This window comes from Manacus candei, unplaced genomic scaffold (genome assembly GCF_025592945.1).
Source record: "Manacus candei isolate 608988 ecotype Guabito, Panama unplaced genomic scaffold, ASM2559294v1 h1tg000060l, whole genome shotgun sequence".
NCBI classification, from domain to species: Eukaryota; Metazoa; Chordata; class Aves; order Passeriformes; family Pipridae; genus Manacus; species Manacus candei.
The window spans coordinates 9,076,242-9,091,714 of NW_026138108.1; positions in this window are offsets into that span (position 1 = coordinate 9,076,242).

The window sequence follows — 15,473 nt, forward strand, 5'->3', positions numbered from 1 at the left end:
TGACCTGGGGCAGATTCTCCTTTCCTGTTCATGCAGAGGCAGAATCTGCCAGGCTGTGAGTAGTGCTGGCTCTAGACATCTAACTGGCACTGGGACTGCCATCTACCAATTCCTAGTCACTTCCTGAATTTTAGGACTTTTTAAACACTGTTGTGCTTAACTACCTGCAAGCATATGCTACACTTAACAGTACTTTTAGGGAGGAACTCTGCAATGTTTTTTGCCATGATTCATAACAACAGTCCCACAAATGAACGCAGTTAAAGCATAGGCTTAGCTAAAGCCCATGGCTTATCTCAAACAGGAGCACCACAGTGTTTTACTCAACAACAAATACTCCAAATACTCTACAGACAGATCTAAAACATAAAGCACTAATAATTTATTTCCCATGGAAATGCTTTATTCAGCTGACTGCAGAGGGGAATCACTACAACTAGAAGGCCAGCCAGAACAAAAATAAACTCTTCATTTACCTGAATATCACCAGTTACATAGAAGGCAGCACTGTCAAGCATTACTTCTCTCTAAGGAGCAGGTACAGCAATCACTAATTGTCAAGGTGCTACCTGCACTAACTCAGCAGCAGGTTCTGGCCAGTCTCAAAAGCAATTAGGCACTGTATTGCCTATTTTGTGGATCTTCTAGAATAATAATCTCTGCGCTCCTTAACAGACTTATGATCTATATTCAACATATACAAAACTTTAGATGACCAAGCCCAAAAGGGCTCCTGTTCTCAACAGACCAAGGTCTGAAGAACCCAAATCTGAAGTCTTAAGATTGTGTGACCTCTCATAGCTCTTGAAAAGGCACAAATACAAAGTTTGATTCCTCACTGTATCTTAAAAAGCCATCCTGATTTTGGGACTGCAAATCTGAAAAAGCCAACAGAAATAGAGGCAGAAGCTGCCCAGTAAGGGTCCTACATGCTAAGTCTACCAGGGATCAGCAGCCAGATAACAGTTACGAAGTTGTACCTGTACAGTCCACAACAATCCACAGTAGAAAGGAAGTGTATACTGATTAGGATTACCTAATTAAAGTTAACAACTGAATTTGACAAAAATGCTCTTTTGTCTAAAGATCTCTTGTTCCTACACATTTCCAAATCCCTCAGCTCTGTTCTGTCTCCTGAAGAATATTTTACATTCTCTGAGCACTAATGCATCACCAAATACTTTTCTTAAAAAGTACAGCAACTATTTTATTCATAGCTTTATTTTTATAAATGAGTTTAGGTTTGATTCCCCTTCATACTTTCAATACAATAGCAGCTAATGGCCTACAAATTTCAATTAAAAAAAAAAAAGAACAAGCAGAAATGTATTGTGTTTGCATTATATACAGAAAAAAAAATGTTACATTTCTAGAGGATGGGGGCAACATGGGGGCAAGGATTGCTTTTCAAATGCAGTAGAATAGTAATAATTCTGCCGTTATGCTGAGACCTTTCACAGCAGGACAAGTTTCTATTACCAAGATATAAAGTCCCAAGGAAATAGATTTATAGGGGGCATAATGACACTAATCAGAAATCCTTATGAGTGCCCATAGAGCACAACTTACAGGCATTGAACGTGTTCATAAAATTAATCATGGGCCTTTGGAAATGTTTACCTACATGGTACTGGTTTGGTTAAAGTCAGTCAAACTTTAGGATCAGATTCTTAATATATCCCTGTAAAGCTCTTTGTTTTGGGTTACCAAGGAGAGAAAAGAGGAGCCAGTATCTGCCCAGGTATACATGTCCTATAAATCACAACATTTTGGACATTGTCTCTCATAATAAAATAAAATGCCATGATATAAAATTAATAGTGATTCAGAGAAAACACATCTTCCGATGTGTATTGGGAGGTACTGGCAGAAATGAACCAATGGTCTCTGTTAAATTTTTAAAAGAAAAATGTCAAAAGCAATTTGTCCCCAGTCCCCACCTCCTCTCCCAGTCTAAACTGCTGTGGGAAATAAATAAGAGACGATTTTATTACAGGCGGGGGTTTCCATGGCGGCCTCATGCCAAGACACCTGGGGGCCATTTTGTTTGGAAAGCTGAGGAGCCATTTTGTGGTCAAGGACTAGTGGGCTGCTTGTGGTTCTGCTTAAAGTTACTTATTGCTGCTGCTTACAGTTCTGCCTACCTGCTGCTACCTACAGTTCTGCTTGGGGTTGCCTATCGCTGATTCTTGTTGCCTACTCCTACTTACAGTTCTGCTTACTTACTGCTACAGTGTGAAGGTGAGCCGGGAAGAGTGTAAGGTGGTGAGACCAGCCTGGGCTCCCTGCCAAGGGACCATGCGGCCGGGGCAGGGAAACAACCGGACAGGTGGATGAAGGCAACCAGTGGATGAAGGCAACCAGTGGACTGCACCAGAGGGCAAAGATCGCCTTTTAAGGAAGAAAAAAGCAAGGGCTGGCATGGGAGGAGCGAGGGAGCGGCCATGCTAATCGAAGGGTCTTAAAATGGCTCATCCCTCCCATTCAAGGGTGCTCGAACCTGAACCTGGGCACAAGTTCAGTGCAGCCAGAGCTCTGTTAATGAAGTTCTTTGTTTCACTTTATTTGACTGTCTCCGAAATTCTAATTGGAGATATTTCCCACATTGCTTTCAAATTTGGCGATACCTCAATAAAAGTAAAATTTGGCCCCACCGAGACCAATAACAAAGTTTCCACTGAATTTGCTAGAGACAGGATTTCACTTGTGGATAGCAGAATATTGTCTTAAATACGGGTTTGGTCCCACTTGCTCAAGTCTGAGATCAAGCATGTTTATAAAGTGATGACTGCAGGATTCCTGGAATTGACATGTCCATGCTAAGATTTTCCTGTGCATGCTCAGGAAAGTAAGGTGCCTGGTTTAGGTGTTTTGCAATCTAAAAGCAAGATCTGCAAAAATTTGTGATCAAAGCTCCCTATTAAAGAAAAAGGCACCTCTCATGGGAGTAAATATTGCACTTCGTAAGTGAAAGCTATTCCCGAATGAAGAAGAAAAGACCAGCTATATTGCTCTGCTGTGTAGAGTTCATAAGAACCCTCCAGAATAAAACATTTGTATGTGTTTTACTGAATAATTTTCAGCCTTGAAATGTTATTAAAGTAAGAATTTCACTTAATATGAATATATGCAAAATACAACATTTTTTTCGTGCAAAACATATTCACTTATATTGCTTAGGAGAATGACAAGATATTATTCTGGACTATCAATTCTAGAATGCTGCTCCACAGAGTATACAAAACACTTAACAGCAAAGAAACAAACCCCCATACACTTCATACATCACTAGTGTTAATTATGCAATGTTGCAAAAGAAGGTTTAAAAAAAAAAAATCTGTCCCTTAAGCTTTAAATTTGCTTTCTTAAGCATTAAGTATTTTGCCCTATTTTTTAGCATGCAGAACTAGAAATAATTTTGCAATATCGTCATGTATGTTCAATAAAAATGCAAATACATAAAATCCCTGTATCTGAACATTAACTCAGGTTGATGTTTACTAAATAATACTTGTAATAGACTGCAAACAGGAAATATATGAAGCACATATTTTTAAAGCAATTCCAAGAAAATACTCTGTTTTGCAGCTTTGAAGGGAAGTTGACAAGAGACTGACAGTTTTTCCTGTAGATATGCAATTCAAACATCCAGATAGAAGTTGGGGGTAGCTGCTTCCCTCGTTCTTAATAAGAAGACCTGGCAACTTCAGGACTTGACCAAAGAGGCATCAATGGCTATCAGCAGTTGAAAGAAATCACCACAGTCTTTTACAAAGATCTGCTGTTAACCAGCTTCAATGACTTTCCAGGCAGCCTACCTGTTTTGTTTGCAGCTCTAATACACTGGTGGCTACTTATGCAAAAAAGGCAAAAACTAATTAAATTTGTTTATGTATGTTATCGTGTGGAGCACTCATTTCCAGACATCAAGCTATGAATCATTAAATAACTGCTAAATTGGCCTCCTGGGATAGATCATGGCTCAGAGTTGGGCAGGCCCCCATCCCACCAAAGCCAGGTGTGCTCTGCAGTGAGCAGGCATTAAAACTGCTTTAAAGGCCATGATTTGGGTACGCAGCCAGGTCTCACACTGTGAGGTGAGTGGTAGGAAATCATGAAAACAGTGACAGCCCTCCTGTCAGAGTTACTCCTCTATTTGATTAATGAGGGCATTTGAAAGACAATTAGCCAGAGCAGGTTTGGCTGCAACTAGCTTATCAATCAGGCACCCTCTATTCAAAGCACTACTGCCTTCTTTGTTTTTGGTTGCAGAAGAATTGTATCAGTGATACACAAACAACAAGGGACCTTTACATGTAATTTAAAAAGATGAGAGCAAAATGTAGCAAATCACAACTGAAATAGGAAAAAAAGTTTTGCAAGTCACAAGCCACTGGACACTGGGAAATCATCACTGCAACTTCCACATTGCCTAATTTTTAGTTTGTGCATTTTGAATTCAAGGTTGTACAACTATATCAAACACTTCCAAGTTTCACAAGGGCAGGTTTAAGCTGAGTTTTCGACAACAGCAATGAAACCCAACTACCAATGATCACATCTGTAACAAAAAACCCCACTTTATTAGAAAACCTACTGTGAAGCTACTCTCTGAGTTTCAACATGTTTCAAATACGAACTATTTTAATTTTTTTAAAATTAATTTATTGCAACAATTCATCAGTTTGATTTATCTATTAGTAATAAAATCTCTTTGCTTTCCAACTACTAGCATAGGTAGAATTTAATGTATTACTGACTTTTCACAGGCATCTCCTCTCCCAGGAACATGTTTCATGCTTTGGTTTAACTAAGAGCTTTACTTCAAGTTAGGTATTCCTTAGCTCTATGTAAGCGATCAAAAATATGAAATGGACCATTTAAACCATGCCAGAACTTTTCATGAAGATTTGCATTCCATCAGAACTGTTTTGATCAAACTAACTGATTTTTGACTGTAACAAATTACTGACTAATGTACTTATATTACTCTAGATCTGAATAGATCCAAGAGTGAAAGGGCAGGATTGAGACTGAAGTGTGATGTGCCGCTTTTCCTTTCAGTTTACAGTTAATTTTCCCTGGTAGTACCAGATCAGAAGTACTTTTAATGCATGACTAGAGTACTACTAAGTGGTTATGCGTGCAGTGCTAGGAGGTTAATTTTTTCCAACCTTGCTAGAATCTATTTCAGAAGTAAGCTCACAAAATAGCTGCATTGTGTGTGTTTGAATACAGAGCTAATAAAGCAAGCGACAAATTAATCTCCGATTGGATTAGAGTACAAAGACAGAGGGAGCTTCAGCATAGCTCCAAAAATCCTCTCTCAAGCTTCCCTGTGTTGGAAGTATGTGATAGTCCAGCATACTTGGATAGAGAACTATAACTGTTTTTAAAAATTGGGAACAGTTCCCACTGAGAACACACAGCTTGTCTCAGGGTTAATCTGCAAAATCACTTCTGTTAAACTGTTCAGCCACCTCAGTAAGCTCCAGCAGTAGCACCCACAAAGGGAGCACTGTTGAAAACTTGCCACTAGCAGTTTATACCCCCTGGCCCTAATCCAGGAGCCACTAGAGAAAGCCAAAGGCTCTTTCAATGGATTTTAAATTGGTCCCTTCACTCCTCTAAGTTACAAAGGTGGTAATGAAGTATTGGGAGATTTAATAGAAAAATAAAAGAAAGAGGCATCTAAATAGGTGGTGGATAACCAGTGATTCCCCATATTCTAACTGAGAAAGAGTGTGAACAGTTTCTCATTTTTCTATGGTTGCAGTTGTAAACAAAAAGGGACAAAACCCCAAGTGGTGTGGCATTGCTCCCATCTCTGGGCCAAATTCTTTCCACCCCACCATGGGAGCAACCTTCATTCATCCTGCGCATTAGAAATGGCCTCAGGCCTAGGCAAAGCCCTGACCCACACCTGGGCATCATCGAGGAGAGAGCGAGCCTAGGTGGCATGAACAAAACCCATGCCATGACTGTGGCAGCAGTGGAGCCCTGTGAATATATATAAGCCCATGCCTGGTCTTGCTTAGTCTACTAATGCACACATAGTTGCTCTGTTCTACTTTAATGGATGCAGGACACACTAACTGGCTCCTCGCAAGAGAGTGGTAAATGCTATGACTGGGCTTCAGCAAGAAAGTGGGAGTACTGGGGTGAATGTAGGCTATAACCTGCACTGCTAGCTTGTGATCATTTCAGGGTAGGGGAGATCAAGTGGACAGAAATAGGTCCACTATTTTTATACAGATTAATACAGACTGTCAGCTTCTCTCAAATAACAAAAGGTAAAAAGTACCCTGGGCAACTGACAGAGACTTCAGGTTTTGTCGTCACCTCTAGGAGAACAATTGCCTCCTCCTCCTCTTATTCCTCAGCGTCAGAAAGCATCCAGACACTTCTGCTTTCTCAGCAGTTTGAGCAAACACTGGCATGAACATGAACAAATATCCTGCAACATATCCCAGGTATTTCAAATTTGAGGTTGATAGATGGTAAAAAAAATAAATAATTTAGGGCACTTCACAAAAGATGGACACTTCTGTTTCTCATCAGTGACTCAAAGTCCAGCCACTGCCACTTGGTTAGCTGGAAAGAACAGCCAGAAATGCCATTTGTAGAAAACAAGCAGAAATGTTTATTAAGCAGGGATGATTAGACTACTCTTTGGACCATTAAATGAATTTAGAGGTGTTATCTGCTTTTCTATGGTTCCCATGCAGGAATTTTGCAATGCAGGCTGTCTCAAAGGCTGAAACCTAAGGAAGACTTTAAAGAAAATATTAACTGTTACAGTAAACATGTCTTTCCCTTATCTTCCAAAGGTATCAGATTGCTTTCCAGACACAACTGTGGATATTTTCTTTCCCTTATAAGCCCCTACATGTTTCACCTTTTGGCTTTTTCTTCTGAAGCACACATAAGGGGACTTACACTTCAAATCCAGAGATACTGAAATCTTTGGTAAAGAGCATTGCATTTTAAAGTGTGCTCTGCTATCTGAGTCAAAGAACCTGGGCAATCAGAAGCAATTTTGCCCCTCCAAATATCCTGAAGAAGACGCAAGTTCCAATTGAATACATAGGCACTTCCTGAGGGAAAAAAAGTGAAGGTTTCTTGTAACCATGATTAAAGACATTTATTCTTTCACTGTCTATTTCTTTGAAACTATGGCTAAGGCCTAGTAGCTTAATTGACTTTCATAAAGTCAGTCCTGATTATGAAGTGCATAAAAACGACCTTGTATCCTTATTCCTTGTGAAAAGTTGGAGGAATGCTATCTATCTAGGACAGATGGTTCTCACCTGGGCAAAAATGACAGAATATGCATCTTTGTTGACATTCCATTAACTACAATTTAGAAATTCTTCCTCAGCCTTATGCATTTTTTAATGCAAGTAAAGTTTACCTTGCTAATTGGTTCACTAAGTAACACATCATTGTTATTAGAAGGAGAAATGAAAACTTGCTGACCTAACATCCACAGCTCTGATTATTCTTGTCAATTATTTTATATTTGGAAAGGCAAACAAATGTTGTATATAAAAACTAAATACTGTATTTGGCATAACTTCAAATTAGCTGTCTCACCGTGCTTATAGTATGCAAATTAAATGTCCTGAATAAGCATTAATCATCATAATAGGCTAATTATTGTCAGTTAGTTATTGAATAACTGAGCTACTACACCTTGCAAATAATTTGGAAAAAAATGTTAATAAGATTCTGGCTACCTAAAAGCAAGAAAAACACTAGAATTTTTACAAGTAAACAATTTTTAAAATAAATACATAACTTATTTTTACCAGTTTGAGCATTATTCTGGTCTTCCCATATATGTAGGCTTACTGTCTTCCAGTAAGTAATACTTAGTCAAAAACCATTTCTATATGAAGATGTCTTTGTATCTATGTCACTTCAAATGACTTGCTGAATTTTAAAACATTAATTAACATGTTAATAAACAGCTAATCTTTGTCTTCTCTGGCCACACACGGCTACCACAGAGAGCTGGGAACTTAAATGTTTTACAGAGAAGTAAATGTTTTAGAAGTGATAAAGTATACATGAATGTAGAAGTGCTACTTGAATACAGTGTATTAGAACCTTGGAGTATATATTTAATAAAGTAGTGATACATTCTTGAATGTAAATGGATCTTCAATGCTTAAATGGAACTGGAGCACTTTCTACAAATGCACGAATGCCAACACATTCAAAATTAAGTCTTAAGCATCTAAAAATACTTTTAAAACAAACTTGGAGTCAAATTCCAGTTAGACTGGCTGATATTTGTCCTCAGCATTTGTGAGGAAGACATTCCTCTTAGCAGGTTCATTTTTATCCCCCTACATAAGACACTTGTCTCATTTACTCAGAAGCTCTCCCCAAGGGGCTCACTGCTGCAGTGTCCTTGCACTGTCATTGATGTGTTCACCTTCAGATTGCCTCCAGGACTGGGAAGAGGCATTGGCTTTACTTTACAGATGGGAAACCACTGCTCAGAGTATGATTTCTACAATGTCCCAGAGGAAATCCATCTCAAGAGCAGAGACCAGAACCTTCTCTCTCACCACCCCTGCAGGTGGTGTCAAAACCAGCTCCACGTCATACAGAAAAGCTGCATGAAACCAGTAACAGCTCCAGGACACAAAAGTCTTCCTTTACTACCTTGACCACAGACCACCTCATGTGAATAACTTCTGTACTTTGGGGTTTTTTTCCAAGAAATTTCTTGTGTACCTTAGTTCTTCTGTTTCATAACATTCTGCCTATAACACTGAGCTAAAGCAGCACGAACAACAATGACAAAGACAAGACACATCCCCAGATAATACAGAGGGTCTGTAAGAGAACAGTTAGCAAAGTATTGATTGGAAAAAACTTAGTTACTCGGTTGTAGGAGATAAAAATCACTTTACAGCCCACTACTGTCACATCCCACTGGCCTTTCTGAGCACACTTCCCTAGGAGCTCCAGTTCAGCACTCTTGCCACTGTGACCTCAAAAACTTTTAAGTCAGTAACTGTTGCACAGGATGCAGTTGCCATTTCTGTTGACACTTGTATCCTCTGTACAACCTTGTACCTGACTGTGTCAAAATAAATTTTATTCCAAGAAAGTAGATTCCATGTGACATGAAGTCACATAAAAACCTGAGGATGCTCTCTCTCATAATTTTCCACCAATCTTTGTCCAAAAATCTTCTTGGCCAGGGTGTTCTGACGTGGTGTCCAGCCACTGAAGATGACACCAAACACTGCCAAAATCAGTCCTAGCAGGATGCTATTGGTAGCATCCCAAACAGTAAACACTCTTCACTGAAAACTACTCTGACATCTGCCAATAAGGTAATTTTCTGTTTGTTAGGTACCACAGTGACCATGTGAAGTTCCTCTTAATTCCAACATGGCATCAAGACTTGTTGAAGACTAAATACTCTATGTCTACACAGTACATTTATTAGAGTTATAACCACACAAGAAAACTGAAAGTTTATTTTACCAGGTCTTTTCATCATAAAACTATGTGACAGCCCTTACGTAGGATTCCATTCTGTAATTCTTTATGGAATTAACAATCAACTTTCCCATTAATTTGCCTGCAATCAATAGCAAGCTGACAAATCTATACAAATCAAAACCATACTGTTTGCAGTTCTAAACACTAGCACAATTTTATGACTTATGTTTTAAAACACACACAAAATCACATGTTTTAATAAAAATAAACAGGTTGTCTAGAAATTATCTTGGCAAAGTCCTTTAGGACTCTTGCGCTGCGGTCACCTAAGCCTGCTTGAATTAAAACCAAAATGTTTATTTTTAAAAGGCCCTCTTTAACTAAGCTACTAAGGGATTTTAAAGTTGTTCATTGCACTGATACAGTATTTTGACAAACTACCATGTTTCTTTCCAAATTCAATATAAGTATTTATCTTTTTTTTTCCTGCAGCATGAAGAATTTGGAGGTTTTCATCTAGTAAATGATCTGTACAATTCTCCAGGTTTTTGGATAGTTCAGGGATTCTTTTTCCTCCCTAAACACGCTGCAAAACCCATCGTCCTTGATTTTGTTGGCAGGATCCCTCATGTCTTCGCTTCCCTTTTCAATTTTCAGATTTCTTAACTTCTAGTTTGTAAGAACTTTAGGATATGTCAATTGATATATAATTGTATACATAGCATATTACAAATACTCTCTTATACAGTACAGAACTTCTGGCTTTTTAAGTCTCTGATACTCTCAAAATAACTCTCAGTTTTCATTTCCATTTTTTCTGTCTGCATTTCTCTATGTCCATTGAATCTCGATGTAGATTCACTATTCTCCTCAGATTAAGGTATTCCAGTTCAGAGTATTCTGACAAGGAAGTCTAAGACAAATCTGTTTGGTCCCTTTATGGCAAGGCAACGTTTCAACTTGTAGCTTTGCTGTGCACTAACAGAGATGCTGACCACCTGACTAGCTCATGCTTCGGTGTTAACCATGAGATTTAGGACACCTCTGAGACATTTCTGACCTCAGTTACATTCCCAGCTTCAGGTAGGATGAGGTGGGGAGAACAGCAACACTTGAAAATCAAGCCCCATTGAACTGTGGCTGCTGAATTACCTAAATACTCAGACTGTATTTAGGCCAAGGAGATGTTCTTCCATAAAAATTTAAGCCTTTCTTGTCTCGTAATTTGCTGCTAATAAGAAGAGATTGCCTAGTACTAATGGACTAAAGAGGAAAGGGATGCTACTGAGAAGAAAAAAAAATTGTGTTTATGAAGAAAAGGAAAGCAACTCACTCACCTGAGGGCCTTAGATTATAAACTTCTACACCAGGACACTATTTTTGCTTGTTATTATAATCATATTTGAGTGTAAATTATTCTCTTTTGAACAAGTTATGTCAAAAACACTCAAGCAACACACAGCTGAGGGCTAACCTTTCTCCTTCACTGTCACGTACACACACAATTTTTTATAATAAAGTATTTTTATTTCATTTTAGATCAAAAGTCAGTCATTGATGAATGTCTGCTAAAATACATATTGCAAAAGCCCTGCAGGAAATGAGTAGATTTACAGTATCATTGCTGCCAAAATGAATGTGTAATTGAATGCAGTCTGAAGTTTTCATGGAGTTTCTGTAGCGAAAAGAAATAGGACCAGGAGGATTGTGGAAATTTTTTTTTGTAAAGAACTTGTCCCTTTGTCCTGTGTAGTTCTGTGTACTCATAAAATCCGCTGGAAACAGGAGAAACTAGTAATTGAAAAGATCAAGTAATTTGACTTAAAACCAGGTCTTCCTATTGCAAATTATGTTGAAATACAGAGAACATATTAGATAGATAACAACAGCTGAAAAGACCCTAAGTCCATCTTGCTCACACAATTCTGCATGATCATATTTATCTTCTCACAAGAAAGGAGTTAAGTAAAGTCTTCATATAAAGTAAGTCATCTATTTTCATAATTTTTCCCACAAACTATCACTAAAAAAATCCATTCTAAATGCACAGAATTGGTTTGCTAAGGGCTAAGGCCTATTTTTCAAGAGATGTTAAAAAAATTACAACAAGGGCATAATCTTCTTGCTGTTCCAGCAGAATTTGACATCAGTAGGGGAATTATATTGCTGGAAAAGTATGAAAATTAGCACCACCAGCTCATCAATAAAGCAAAATCTCTAGAATAATTTTCCATCATCTTGAACATCAGAAATCTCAATAGTTGTTTCTCCAACTTGTTAAGCTGCTTGGCAAGAATCATATAAGACCTGACTGCTTTTCTGAAATATCAGTACAACCACATTATAGGCAGTACTTAAATAGAACTGCAACAACTAGTCATTTAGTAAGAACTTTCTTTAAAAAAAAAAAAATCTACTGTCTATTATGCAGTGCAGATTAGAAGAATTGCTACATACTTGGGCAGACAAAGTACTTTGATAAGATGGACATATCCACTGATTGACAATTTGTCGACTATTATATGTGTTCAAGTAGTGAAATAGACTCCAGCTGTGCTTAGTACCTCCTGGGTGATATAAAATAGTAAGTATTCATTATGACCTTTAGTCAGCTGCTTAATGGTAATACTAATGGAACTGCAATAAAATTTAGCTGACATACCGCTTAAGAATATTCTTAGGCTATTTTGTGGCATTAAGTTGGCATATGTAACTACATTTAAACTCTAGATTAAATAACGAATTTCCAATTATGAATAAATCTTACAGCTAAAGGAGTTTTGGTAGGTTTTGATGTGACAAAAATACCTGGTCACAAGGAACACTTTCTAGCTGAATGCTAGCATTTAAATGCTAGCAAGCGTTTGCAGACACTGAAGCCTAATGTGAATATTACTGTTCATGTAAATGGCAGCCCATGAAAAAGCTTGGTTTATAGTCACAGTCTGGTATAAAAAACAATGTGAATACACTAACCACCCATACAGAGGCAGGGTGGTCAGGCTGCTGTGATCACTCTTACCAGATAACCCTCCAGAAGAACCAAACCTTTTCTAATAGAGACATCTCTGTGTTGCAATTGCCCATAGCTAAGCTGCAAATCAGCAGAGACTGTTACTCACAGACCTAGAAGTCTTGTCCTGATCCATTCATCTCTGCACTGGAATTCTACCAGTCGAGTGACTGTGGGTCTTCCCCACATACCTCATTTATACTTCACAAACTGACGGAAAAACTCACTAAAACTTTGCCTAAACTGCAAAAAAAGTATTATAAGCCTGGCCTCCATTAATTGCTACCCTTCAATATGTCAATATGGTCTTCAAATATTTTAGGTTTTTTATTATTATGCCCATCTCTTGCTCTCTCTTTCAAATATGTTCTTATGTTACATGTTCTTGGGTTTGGATCACCTCCAACTTTGTCTGCCTGCTTAACCACACAGTTAAATAAAATAAAATCTCACTGAAACTATCTTTTAAAGATGTTTAATTCTCTGACCCGTTCCTGGGTAGCGTACAAAAGAGCTTTCCTCCTGTTTTGTCAAACTTCGCAGTCTTCCCATTCCAAGATGGATATTTCTGTAACATGACAGGAGGGGACTGATCTGGTACAAACTCACTACCCACATAAAGACCAGAGTTAGAGAGATTTTCTTACAGCTTGAGGATAGCTTTCTGCAGAGAAACTGAATAAATTATTGAAATTGTAGTCTCTACATAACCATAGATATGCAAGCAATAATAACAACTTACTTTTAGAAGGTTGAGTGGAAAAAAACATTTTCTTCCAACTTCCTATTTAACTGTAGGTTTTTAAGTGTATTAATATGGTACAAAACCCTATTAATTCTTTCCAGATTTTCACACAGCTGCTTCATCCAATATTTTATCTACATAATAGTTTTTAAAGGACACATTTCAGGATAACATTGTGTGTCTGTTATCCTAGCAGCATCATCCACTCTCCCGTTCAATATCCCGCAGTCTACATCCAGGTCTCTATTAAATCTAAACAAACACAAGACCCCAGCAAATGTTATTTTGCTTCATTTTTAAACTATATGATACAAATACATCTTGGAAAGACCTCAAGAAGCTAATTTGTTTACTACTTACAGTTTTCCACTCCTGCATTAGCCCTTCTGAGCATTCAGCAGAACACCTGCCTTCTGTGGTTCTGGTTTCCCTTCTACATCCATTTGTACAAATAAAATGTAATTTTTAAAGGGCTTATATTCACATAACTCCTGATAAAGGCACTGGCACAGGTTTTATCCTTTAAATTTCTAATCATACTGTTTGTTCATGTACAAGACAAATGTAATTGGGGGCATGAATCCATCTTATTTGCACATATTCAAATGCTAAAGCAGAACTTATCAGAGATGATTTAAAGAAAAGGGGAGACAGAGAAATATTAATTTTGGGTTTGCAGAGAACAATGATGAAAATCAATCTTTTTGCTACAGCTTTGTCTACGAAGCCAGGACAAGTAAGTACATACAACTGATGAAAATAATCAAATATTTTACAGGAAGGTATTTGAAGTCTCAAAACCAGGTCCAACTTTGTTTCCACACAAGTCTTGCTGCAGACTTCAACAGCAGTAAAACTAGTACTTTAAAATTCTATCTTATGTATCTCCTCTTTAACCACAAACCAAAGCAGATTCTGTGGGGTTTTGAGGAAATACCACAACTCCTGGGATATGAAGTTGAATATTATTTACCTTGTAGACTGACAGACACTGTAGAAGTGGCAACTTACAGAAGAACTCCAGGTGAGCCAGGAGACAGATTGAACACAACTACAATACCAAATCTCCTCCTTGCTTCCCTATGTGCAATTTTTCTTTCCCTGGGACAAAAGAGACCGAAGCAGTCCCGTAACAGCCACCCACTTAATCATAGAGAATTAGGCTCTTACTACAAATAATTTTCCTCTTTGTGAGCACAAGGCATGCTACACATGCAGCAACGGTTAAGAAATAATAACCTTATCCTGTTCACTACTATAATACCAACACTGACTCCATAGTTGTCACAGGGAGTTATGGCTGTAGTTCCAAAATCTCTGATTACAAAATAAAGACTATTTATTCTGTAATTCTCAAAAATTGAGAAAAATTTCAAAATGCAGAAATACCCAAGCCAGCTGCAGAAGAAGTAAGTTCATCCTAGCAGCATGAAAGTCAACTAGCTTTGGTGGGACATGACTGCACTCCATGCCTATCCAAACAGCAGAAAATCTGTGTGGAGCTTATGTGTGTGTGTTTCTATTAACACAGATCCATCTTATCCAAGATACACACAATGGTAGTCATGCTAGGAAGAGACATGCAAAATTCATTGATTCTAAAAAGCTTCACCTCCAAGTAGTGTCCTACAGGCTGTATCTCGTAGGCATCACAATATTTGAGATTACACCTACAGTGCTGTTCAATAATCGGATGCAGATTGTCATTCTTTATTTCTTCTCCAAATAACATATCTCAGAATGCACATTGTTTTTGCAGGTGACCAGTTAGGCAGACCACTGGAAAAAGGCCAGAACACAAACCTTACTGTAACCTTGCTCCTCCGTGCAACCCTCTCAAACTCAAGCCAGATGGGCCTCGCCTTCCTAAGTGGTATGCAAAGCTGGGAAGCAAACCATAAACATCTATGTCTCTGATAAGCACCTGGAATAATACAGATGCATTCCAGTGAAAACAAGGCTACATGCAGGGTCTCTGTCAAACACAACAGTGCCTACTGTCTCTTGCTAAGTGCAAACCACTCAGATCACACACTTCCCACCAAAGTCTCTTTTGAGAAACACCCACGTACAGTATTGCTTTGAATTGTTTTCTCCTTTTCCAGATCAGCAGCTAGAAGCTCACCCATTTTCCATGCTTTCAAAGTTTTCTTCTTCTGCAAAGAGAAGGCATTACCATCTATTCTTTAAACTAATTAACTATCCCTTTTAGCTATAATTTCTCTTCATATAAAACATTTGTAAAAG